Source organism: Mirounga leonina, unplaced genomic scaffold (genome assembly GCF_011800145.1).
Source record: "Mirounga leonina isolate KUSES-001 unplaced genomic scaffold, KU_Mleo_1.0 Mir_174, whole genome shotgun sequence".
NCBI lineage: Eukaryota > Metazoa > Chordata > Mammalia > Carnivora > Phocidae > Mirounga > Mirounga leonina.
In genome coordinates this window covers 34,662,383-34,673,158 of record NW_023270451.1, presented here as the reverse complement: position 1 = coordinate 34,673,158, position 10,776 = coordinate 34,662,383, and positions in this window count along the sequence as shown.

Genomic DNA, 10,776 nt, shown 5'->3' with positions numbered 1-10,776 from the left:
AGCAGGCATCCCACAGAGCAGGGAGCCCGATGCGGGGCTCGATCCCAGGACCCTGGGATCATGACCTGAGCCGAAGGCAGATGCTTATCAACTGAGCCACCCAGGTGCCTCTATTTTTTTTATTTTTTAAAGCTTTTATTTATTTGCAAGAGAGAGAGAGCATAAACACAAGCACAAGAGGCAGATGGAGAAAGAAAGAGAGAAGCCGACTCTCTGCTGAGCAGGAAGCCCAACGCAGGGCTTGGTCCCAGGCCCCTGAGATCATGACCTGAGCTGAAGGCAGACGTTTAACCAACTGAGCCACTCAGATGCCCCTTGCTAGGTGTTTTAAATGACTAAGGAAAATCCTCATGTAATATTAAGTGCAAAAGCAGGCTATGAAACTGTATGTAAAGTCTCAAATATGTTACAAAAATGCAAAAAATATGCCATAATGAGTAGTAGGATTTTGAGTGACAATTTTTTCCCACTCATTTACACTTTTTCATACTTTTCAAAATTTCAACAATGAATATTTATTAATTAAAAAATAAGAAATAGACAAACATAAAGATTCATAGAAAGCATAGAGTTCCATGCAAAAAAACTAGTAACTAATGTTCACCATTGAAAATATTCCACGGGAATGTACTCAGTATGGTGTTTATGACAGGCACTTCCTGCCAAATGTTCATTTATTCCTTTAAAAAAAATGATCTTGAAACTTCATAGACTAGAGCACCCAAATTTCTAGCTTCTGGGGCTAAGTATGGCTAATTCAATCAAGTATGAACAAATCAGTGGCTAAGGTGACTAAGTTTTTAACAAAAGATGGAGCACTCAGATAATGGGTCCTTCAGCTTTTGTCAAATGGATAAATGCAAAGTAGAGATAACAATGCTTTAAATTCGGAGGTTGAAAAAGATGGCACTATTGGGACTTAAGAAAACTTAATAAATGGGAGGGAAGGGAGTGTAGGCAGGGCAAACATGTAGGACTTAAATTAGGTTTTAAAAGATGGACAATGTTTGACTAAAATCAGGGAAAGCATTTCGTATGGTCAGCATTATGCGTAACTGGGTTGCAAATTAACACCTTACCACTTAGATATGCAAAGAAAAAAATTTTCTTGTGATTTACAAGGGTCATAATATTTTTCTTGAGCCTAATTCTGCAGGATGTTGGTAGGGAGAGTTAGTACTATAGATGAGGGATGTGAACTTACTAAATGTTGGTTTCTCAGTCTCTTAAACTATTGATGACTCAATATTTTAAGACTAATGCTCAGTTTTTCAGATTTCCTCTGGAGGCAATGGAGGAATAAGTTATTCTATGTAAAAAGAATAGTTGGTGCAATCACAAGGTTGTGAAAGTTCCTAATTGTATTTTTCTCTCCATAGACCGACCATGGTAAAATGGAGGCATGCCATATCCTTTAAATAATGGAATTTAGCCATGCTATCTTTACCAAGAACAGATGTTAATTTGGGAATAGCATAGTCTAAATCTCAGTCTAAAGACTGTGAATAGAAATGTTTTCTCAATTAGTGAGGAGCCTCCCCCTTCCCATATTGTGAAATGTCACATTTGGTTTCTTCCATCTGAGGGACCCTACAGAGAAATAATCTCTTCTAAGGAGTTATAAGGTACTTTAAATGCTGTTCCCTTGTTTCTCTAAGGAAGAGCCAAGATTCTAGAAATTTCTTTAGGCTTAGTAGTTTGGAAGTGTGGGGAATCAGGGAGACAAGAATGCCAATACTTTTTTTAAGCATCCTCTTCTTCCCATTCAGCTTTCCAACTGTGCTGCCCTTCTGCCTTGCTGACTAAAGGGACTAATTGTCACTTGGTAGCTCTCAGTTCTGTTTCTTTTCACTAAAGAGAATTCTCCCTGGGCTCTGCCACAAATCCTGAGGAAGGAAGGAGTTGAGGAGAGAAGATCTGGGCCAAAGGACATGTTATGCCTTGTGATTCATTCAAAACTGCCTTTTCCTTTTGACATTCATCCACTGTGTCTAGGCCAAGTCTGTGAACCTAGGCTCCCCTGACACTCAGGATGCACTCATTATGCGTCAAGCATAATACCAGGAAGGTTTGAGCATAGCTTTTGTTACCGGCCTGGGAGACCAGCCATCAACTCTAACAGCTCCAGGCATTGGCCTTCCCATGAGGCCCTCCGTCCATTTCAGGAAGGACTGGATACATCTGATTTCTCCATATCCCAGCCAAGGTCTCTCTTTGAGTCACCCACCACTAATCAAATGTGTCCTGAGCATCCACCACCTACCAGGTCCTGAGTTTCAATAAGAACTGGAATAAAAAAACGGAAAAGGCATGTCTCTACACTAAAGCACATCAGAGGCTAAGGAAGAATTAAAGGCAGACATGGAAACATTTCATCTAAAGACTGGACCGTGGAGGGTCTGGGAAGGGGGTGGGTGCTGGAGGTGTCTGGAATGTAAACTGGGGCTAGATTATGGAAAAACCCTTTAATTCTGAGTGAAAAAGACAAAATGCAACAAATCTTATTTCTTAAGCAGTGGTATTTCTGTGATTTATGTCAACAGTTTATTTTTGAATCTTAAAAAAAGTTATTTTGGTCACTTTAAATATACCACAAGCACATTTTTAAACTCTTAGATTTTGTTAACACCTGCAGCTTTGTCATTGTACAAAATAAGTCACATTAAATGCTAAGTGGAAAAGCTTAAATTAAGTCTTTCAAGAATAGCCTCATCTGGAAACCAATTCTTATGGTGAGGTTTTGGAACACCACTGCTCTAATCATTCTTAAATTGGACTCTGTGATAGAACCTCAAGGAAAGGTAAAGATCAGAGGCAAATTGCTTGCTGGTCATTTACTAAAATCATTAGTGAGTGTCTATTAACACATGATCTATGCTAGGTGCTATTTAGGACAAAGTTAAAATCATGGTTCACCCTTTTCATATTTACAACCCTAAAAGAAATTTAATTCTAAAAACTCCAATGCCTCAAATCAAAGTTCATATTGATTTTTAGCCTATCATCATAAATCTGTTACATGATCTTCACTTTTTCAAAAATCCTCCAATACTGCTAAATACATTTTCATTATTAAGTGCTTACGCTATTATTTATCTACTGAGCATCAACTATGTGCTTGACCTTTACATATATTACCTAATTTAATCTGCACAACAACCTTGTGAGACAGACTTTACTATCCTCATTTCAAAACAAGTAGCCTGACTCTTAGCAAAGTTAAGTAACAGGGCTTAGTTACATGACTAAAAAGAACCTAGTTTTTCCTGATTGCAAACCTGTGTTCCTTCTCCATCATACATTGTCTGGGCAGCAAGTTAAGAAAATACAACATAGAGAGGATTACAATGAGGACATATACCCGACATAAATGTTGGCATGTCTGGTTATGCCTAATGGAGTCAGCAAAAAAAAATCTCCCCACAGAGAGGTGGAGATCTAGGTCCAGATTTAAACAATAAGTGCTTTACTAGATAGAGAAATCAACATGTCACGTTCAAAAACACGTCTCAATGGAAAACCATGTTGGTTTCAGAGACCTTCCATGATCTGATAATGTTAGAGCACAGAGTACACATGGAAGAGTGATCCTAAGTGAATCAGCCAGGGAATAAAGCATAAAAAGCATCCTAGGGTTTTGCTTGATGGAAAGATCTTGTTTCCAGAAAATAAAATTTTCATTTAAGGGAATTGTGTGGTTATAACTGAGGTTCCTTTGCTCAAGTTGCCAAATGGAAAATGTAGTACCCAGGTAAAAATGATTTCTTCATTTACTGAGTATTGTAATATGCCGGAAACTGTGCGAGATACAGAGATAAGGAAGATACTCTCCTACTTAGGATACTCTACTGTAATTGATATTGAAGTTGACTCTCAATTCTCCATCGCAGCACTCCCTCTTGCTATTATAGGACTGACCTCAGGGCGCCTCGGTGGCTCAGTCAGTTATGTGTCTGCCTTTGGCTCAGGTCATGATCCCTCATCCCGGCTCTCTACTCAGCGGGGAGCCTGCTTCTCCCTTTCCCTCTGCCTGCCACTCCCCCTGCTTGTGCTCTCTCTCTCTGTCAAGTAAATAAATAAGAGCTTAAAAAATGCATTTATAATAGGACTGACCTCAGTGACAAAGTTGTAATGATTTTCCAAGTCAAATATAATAATTCCATCTCCCTTTCAAGTGATTGGTTCAGGAAACCAGATTTAAGCCAATCAGAGTCTTTAAATGTCCTTGAGATAATTCTTGTCCATAGGTGGATGCATGATCCAGTTTTTAGGAGACTGATGGGCAGATTGATTGATAACACCACTTTATTCCAAAGAAAGATTTAAGGCAGTCTGCAGATATGAATGCAAAGTAGCAGGATAAAGAATAAACTGATGAAGAATTGAAAATAAGGGGAATAAAAGAATAGTGACCAGCTACTAGAAGAAGCAAATTTGATCCTAATGTTCCTAGGAGAAAAAGCAAAAGAGAGAACATGTATAGTTGTAAGAATCACCAACCAATTGCGTGATAACAACAACAATAGCTTACACTTATTAAGTAGTTATATTCCAAGCATGGCTCTAAACACTTATGATATATGAATTTATTTCATATTAATTCATTTAATCTACAGCCCAACCTTTTAAGGTGGGTAAAATTTTCATTCCCGTGTTTGAAATGAGAAAAAGTGAGGCCCATAAAGTTTAATTAAATTATTGAAGTCTCAGATCTAATAAGTGGCAGCTAAGAAAAAGATAAAAACAAATGTGCTCAGGAGAAGCACAGTAATCTTAATACATTGTCAGAAAGAAATGCCTCTCAAGGGTCCTTCTAAAGGGAGATTTTGCATTATAATAGTTAACTTGTTTGTGCAGTAATGCAGAAAATTCCATGGCAGATAAATAAGATTTTTTTTTTTGTTTTAATGTAGGGAAAAGTCTGTGAAGGATAAGATTTAGAAGTAAAGTCTGGATGCTCTAAAGGATCTTGGTATTTCCTCTCAGTAGTTGTGATCTTTTTCTCCACCAGAAGAGTAAGGTTTCAAGTTTCAAAAATATAGGCTTAAGCTGATTGTGACATGAATCCTTCATTGGGGACTGGAAAATCTACTCACCTAGCAACTATCGTTCAAAGATACATACTGTATATGTATTTCTAATTTGCTATTTGAGGTTTCCAGTAGAATGACTATTTTGAGAAATACCTTTTCTTAAAATAAATAGAAGGCATCATCTTACATGTATTTCCTCCAACATCAACATCTTGGATTGTTTTCCACTCAATGATTCTGCCATTAAAATCATGGGTAAATCTCTGGTGCTGATTTATTAGGCATGTGGTCCAGGCAGACATGGCCCCTTTTGGTAGTATCCCTTTCCCACACCTGAGTTACTCGATTCCAACCCCCAGGCTTTCTCCTCCTGGTCATTAATAGCCATTGTCAGGAATGGACCTGAACAACTTGCTTCCACTAAAGTTAAATACAGGTGAGGTTTAATACCTACTTACATTTTAACCATGGAACGAACCTGAAGGATCCAGTCACTGAATGTTGAGATTGTCTGATCTAGCTAACCTAGCCTTTTAAAGAAATATTACAAGTTGAGAGAGGACAATAAGGAAGAGAGAAGCAAAGGGATTAAGGTTCAAAAGCTACAGTTTACATTTCACTGTTATTCAAATATTATAAGAAAAAATATTTCCTGTAAATAACAGGTGAATATTTTCACTATAATATCACAGCATTGTAGGTGTTGTAATTTATTTTTCCTAAAGAATTTCAAACTTACAAAAATGATAAAAAACCAAACTTGCTTTTCAAGACCAGTACCACTCAGTGTCTTTTTTTTTTTTTTAAAGATTATTTATTTATTTACTTGACAGAGAGGGGGAGAGAGAGAGAGACAGCGAGAGAGGGAGCACAAACAGGGGGAGTGAGAGGAGAAGGAGAAGCAGGCTTCCCGCTGAGCAGGAAGCCCAACGTGGGGCTCGACGCGGGGCTCGATCCCAGAACCCTGGGATCATGACCTGAGCCGAAGACAGACACTTAATGACTGAGCCACCCAGGCGGCCCATCAATGTCTTATCCACAGATCAAGACCTTCTGTGAACTCTTTGTTATTGGTCAGTGAGCCATACAGATGTTAAGAACAAAAATGTGAGAGAAATAATTTTAGGTCAGTTTGACAGAATAAGTTTATGTCTATTGCAACAAATAATTTTAAAAATTGGGTTTTTTTGGTCTTTCTAAAAATGTCATTTTTCTAGAAATTCATTTATTGTATTTTACAAAAGAATTGGTCTACAATGGATTGAATATTTAAAAAAAAACAAAAAGAACTATCCCTTCTCCAGTTAGTTTGAGAAGCACTCTGCTATAGCATAAATAATTCTGTGTTAAGTAGGACTCTGTCATATTTTGTTCTAATACAAATAAATGGTACCAGGTGTCAGAGGCTTAAAAGTATTTCCTCTAATTCAATTTTCTATATATGTTTGTATGTGTGTGAACTAGGTAATTGTGTAATCAAATACATATCTAAGAATTAATATTTGAGAAATACTGTAATCAGGTAATAAAACTACTAAATGAGAGAAGATGAAGTAATTTTCCAGGAGTTGTTAGAACTCTAACCGAGAAAGGGATGTGTATTGGGGCTGTTGCATTTTTGGCAAATGGCTGACAATGGAGAAAAAATTAATAGAATCATAAAAAGTTGGAAATCACAGAATCTTACTTCTTCGTTTTAACAGATAAGCTCAGAATAAGGAAGAAATTGTTGGAACTAAAAAGATGAACTAGTGGGTGAGAACTGCAGTTCCCATTATATACACAGTTCATGTATATAAATACATCTTTGTCGCTATTTTGTAATATCCAGAATCAGATAATATTAGAGTGAGAAGAAACCATCACTGTGAAATAATACTGCTTCTAAATTTTACAAATAAGACAACCAAACACTTGAGAGGTTAAGTGAGCATGCCTGAAATTGCTCAGGATTTAGAAAAGGAAGACTGGGAAGATTAGAATTCCAACTATTCTGATTCCCATTTCAGTAATATTATGTGGCACCATGTTATGGGACTTTCAAGTGAGCTATTGTGTTAATATTCAGGAAGAGTCTTCTACTCAGTACTCAAAGTAGTATATTTCATAAGAATGAAGCTTTGATTTTCTTCCACACATCAATGAAAAAATAAGTTTTATTTAACAAATTAAACGATTAACCATAATGATAGGACCAGAAGAATTTTGTCAAGTAAAGATGATGCATTTGGGTGAATGATACAATTAATGAAAATTAGAGAATTTCAGGGTTAGAATAAACCTCAACTAATCCATGTATACTCAGTGGAACTACCATCTAGCCTACCCACTAGGAGAATCGTAATGGATCCAAATCTGAGATTTCTATGTTTTTGGAATCATAAAAACTGTGCTGATTTATAAAAACAGAAGTTATTTCCTGAGTACTTCTATAATCCAGGTACCAAGCTAGCCCTTTATTTAAAAGCTTCATAATAACCCTGGGAAGAAGATGTTATTATTACCCATTTTACACATGGGATAATTAAAGGTAAGAGAAGTCAAGTAAGTTGTACATGTTACATTGCTTACATGAGATCGGACTTCAATCTGCTTATATACCCTTCATTCATATCTATCATACCATATTGTGGTCTAGCTAGTTAGTCAAGGTGGTGTTATAGGCAGCCAACAGGGCCCTGGAGTCAGACTGTCTGGGTTCAGATCAAGCTTTTACTGCATAATAACTGTGACTCTGAGAAAGTTATTTAACTTCCGTATGCCTACTATTTCCTGTCCTGTAAAATGGCAGTGAGCTATGGTGAGGATTCTAAGTATTTAGCATATAGTAAGTACTCAATAAATGTTAGATATTATTACCAGGGCTCAAGGAGCCAACTCAAGCTAAAGTAGGCCTTCTGGTTGTCCTGGGACAGGAAAATCAATTTATTACCTCTGTCATCCCTAATCTTCCTGTCTGTAGGCTCTCCACCTGGTGGGAAGAAAGCAATCCAGCTTTTATAGTACATTTCAAAGAAGTTATTCTATTTCTCCTGGTGAGGTAAACAAGCTCAGACATTCTCCATGCTAGAATTTGGTTGGAAGTATCAGCTTCTGATTCTCCCAGGGGTTATCAGGATAACTTCATAAACAAAAAAAGAAATATTTGAAGATGGTAATGAAATAATGAGGTTGTAAACCAAATCCATATTCACCATAAGAAACTCCGAATACCATACTTCTAATTAAGAAATGTATTGTTTAGAACAGTGGTTTCTCAAAAGTGACATCAGCCTGAAAAGCTCTCAGGGTTCAATTTGGACTTAGGATGACCCAAAACCAATTACAGCAGGATCTCTGAGGATGGAGCCTAGGTGTCAGGGTTTTTTGGTTTTGTCTTGTTTTTTAAGTTCCCAGGGGATTCTAATGTGCAGCCAAGATTGAGAATCACTGCTTTAATGCAAGTCAAAAAAAAAAAAAAGTCAAAAAAAAAAAATTCCTGAGGTTGAGTCTGGAATTCTGCATTTTCAGAAAACAACCCAGATGACACTGAGATTGGCCATATTAGAAATCACTTGTTTAGAACACGTGACACCCCAATAAATAGTGGAGGACCCATATTTACACTTATAAAGTCTGAGGAAACATTGCCAGTGGAGCTTTCAGCCAGAAAATATTTGGTAATAGTGTGGATTTCAGTTCATGAAATAGGAAATAGATTATTAAGATCCACTATTAATGAACCTGTAAGCAACATAAAGGAATTGGAGATTTAAGTTGAAATTTAAATGTGTATTTCCTGCTTCCATTATATTGAAATCATAACCCTTGATATTGAACCAACATAATTTGTTTCTTACCTACCAGAAATTATTTTCATATGCAAATCGTATGAAACTCAGCCTTTATAATACAGAAGAGACAGCACAAAAATCACAGCTATGTAGCAACCAAGCAAAAACAGTGCTGATTTATGAAACTTCACAGACTTAGAAATAGAAACAAAGCACTAAATATTCATGAAATCCCATACAGTGCTTGCACATAAGTTACATCTCAGTGATTTGTAACTTAGTTATAGGGAAAAAATAATAATCTGAGCACATCCAAACATATGGAACCTTTCAAGTGTTAAGTTTCACTAATTTCTGGTCTTATTTTGGTCATAAATTTGGTCTTATTTGAGTCATAAATAAATTATGAATATGCTGTAAATGGTTGGCCATAATCTAAACCTCCCAAAGAAAAGTAAACAAAGATTTCATCAGCAAGAGGGTAACTATGGAAAGGATTTAATGAAAATCTTCTCTGATTGCAATGTTTTTTAAAAGTGGTAAAAGCTCCAGTGCCTGGGTGGCTCAGTCGTTAAGCATCTGCCTTCGGCTCAGGTCCTGATCCCAGGGTCCTGGGATCAAGCCCCGCATTGGGCTCCCCGCTCAGTGGGGAGTCTGCTTCTCCCTCTGCCCCTCCCCCCAGCTTGTGATCTCTCTCTCTCTCTCTCTCACGCTCTCTCTCTCTCAACTAAATACATAAAATCTTAAAAAAAAATCAAAGTGGTAAAAGCTTTTTAAACACACAAAGACACAAGTGAAAGAAGCAAGTAAAATTCTGTCACTCAACAAAACAACATCATAAACCTACCATGCAAACAGAGTTAAAATAAGAAAACAATCTGTGCTGTGTACTCTTTGAATTAATCATAAATTCAAGAAATAATGTGAGAGCTAATACAGTAATCAAGAAAATATTAAATTTCATTGAGTTACCTTGCCAATTTTGGTTCCAGTTTCATAACATAATTATCTCAATTTTATTTAACTATACTAATAACAGATGCAGACTTCAAATACAAACACTATGCCTACAATCCACATTTAAAGTAGAAAAATTAGAAATATATCACTGGTGAAATCTAACAATTCAACCCAAGATCTGTTTATTTATTTCAGACACACTGAGTTTTTTACAAAATATATAATTCAATTAATTGCTAAAAATCACTTCTATTCATTTTTTTTTTTTTTTGCAACCTGTGATTTTTTTTTCCTTCAATGTGTAATAAACCATAATTAACTCCGAGTATCTCTGGAACATAGTGCTGTTTTTTAACAACTGTTAAAGAACTTCTTTAATTAGAAAAAATTTACAATCAAGATATGCTCTTTTTTTGTGTGTGTGAAGGGAGGGTGCTTGTTTTCAAATGACCTTAGTTTACCTGTGACACAAATACATGGTCAGAGATAATGTATCACCTCCATTGAAATGCTTTTATTGCTCTTGAAAAAGTAAGTGTGACACTGGGATGTATGAATAGTACATTAGGCATTAGGAATGTGAAGTGACATAGCTAGTGTAATACTTAACACTGGTCAGACCCACATGAGCACCAATTATTTGGATTTAGAAATTTAAGAGAGAGATGTAGACAGCAGTAAAAATGATCAAAGCCTATAAAAATAGAAACTCTAATGAAGGCCTTGACAAAATGAGATTATGCAGCAAAGGAATCTTTTAATAACAGTTCTCAAATATATGAAGAGGATGGTACAGCTGCTCTTCATCTTTATTGAGGAATGAATAAGCAAGAATGAGATTAGACTTTAGGAGAGTAGACTTAAATGAGATATAATAGAATTTTCCAAATGAGTTATATTTTTAGAAAGAGCAGACCAACAAAAGGGTCTGTGGAATTTCCTTCCCTGGAGATATTTATAAATAAGGCATATTTTTCCTTGTTCAAGATGTTTCAGTGATGTCTTGCTGA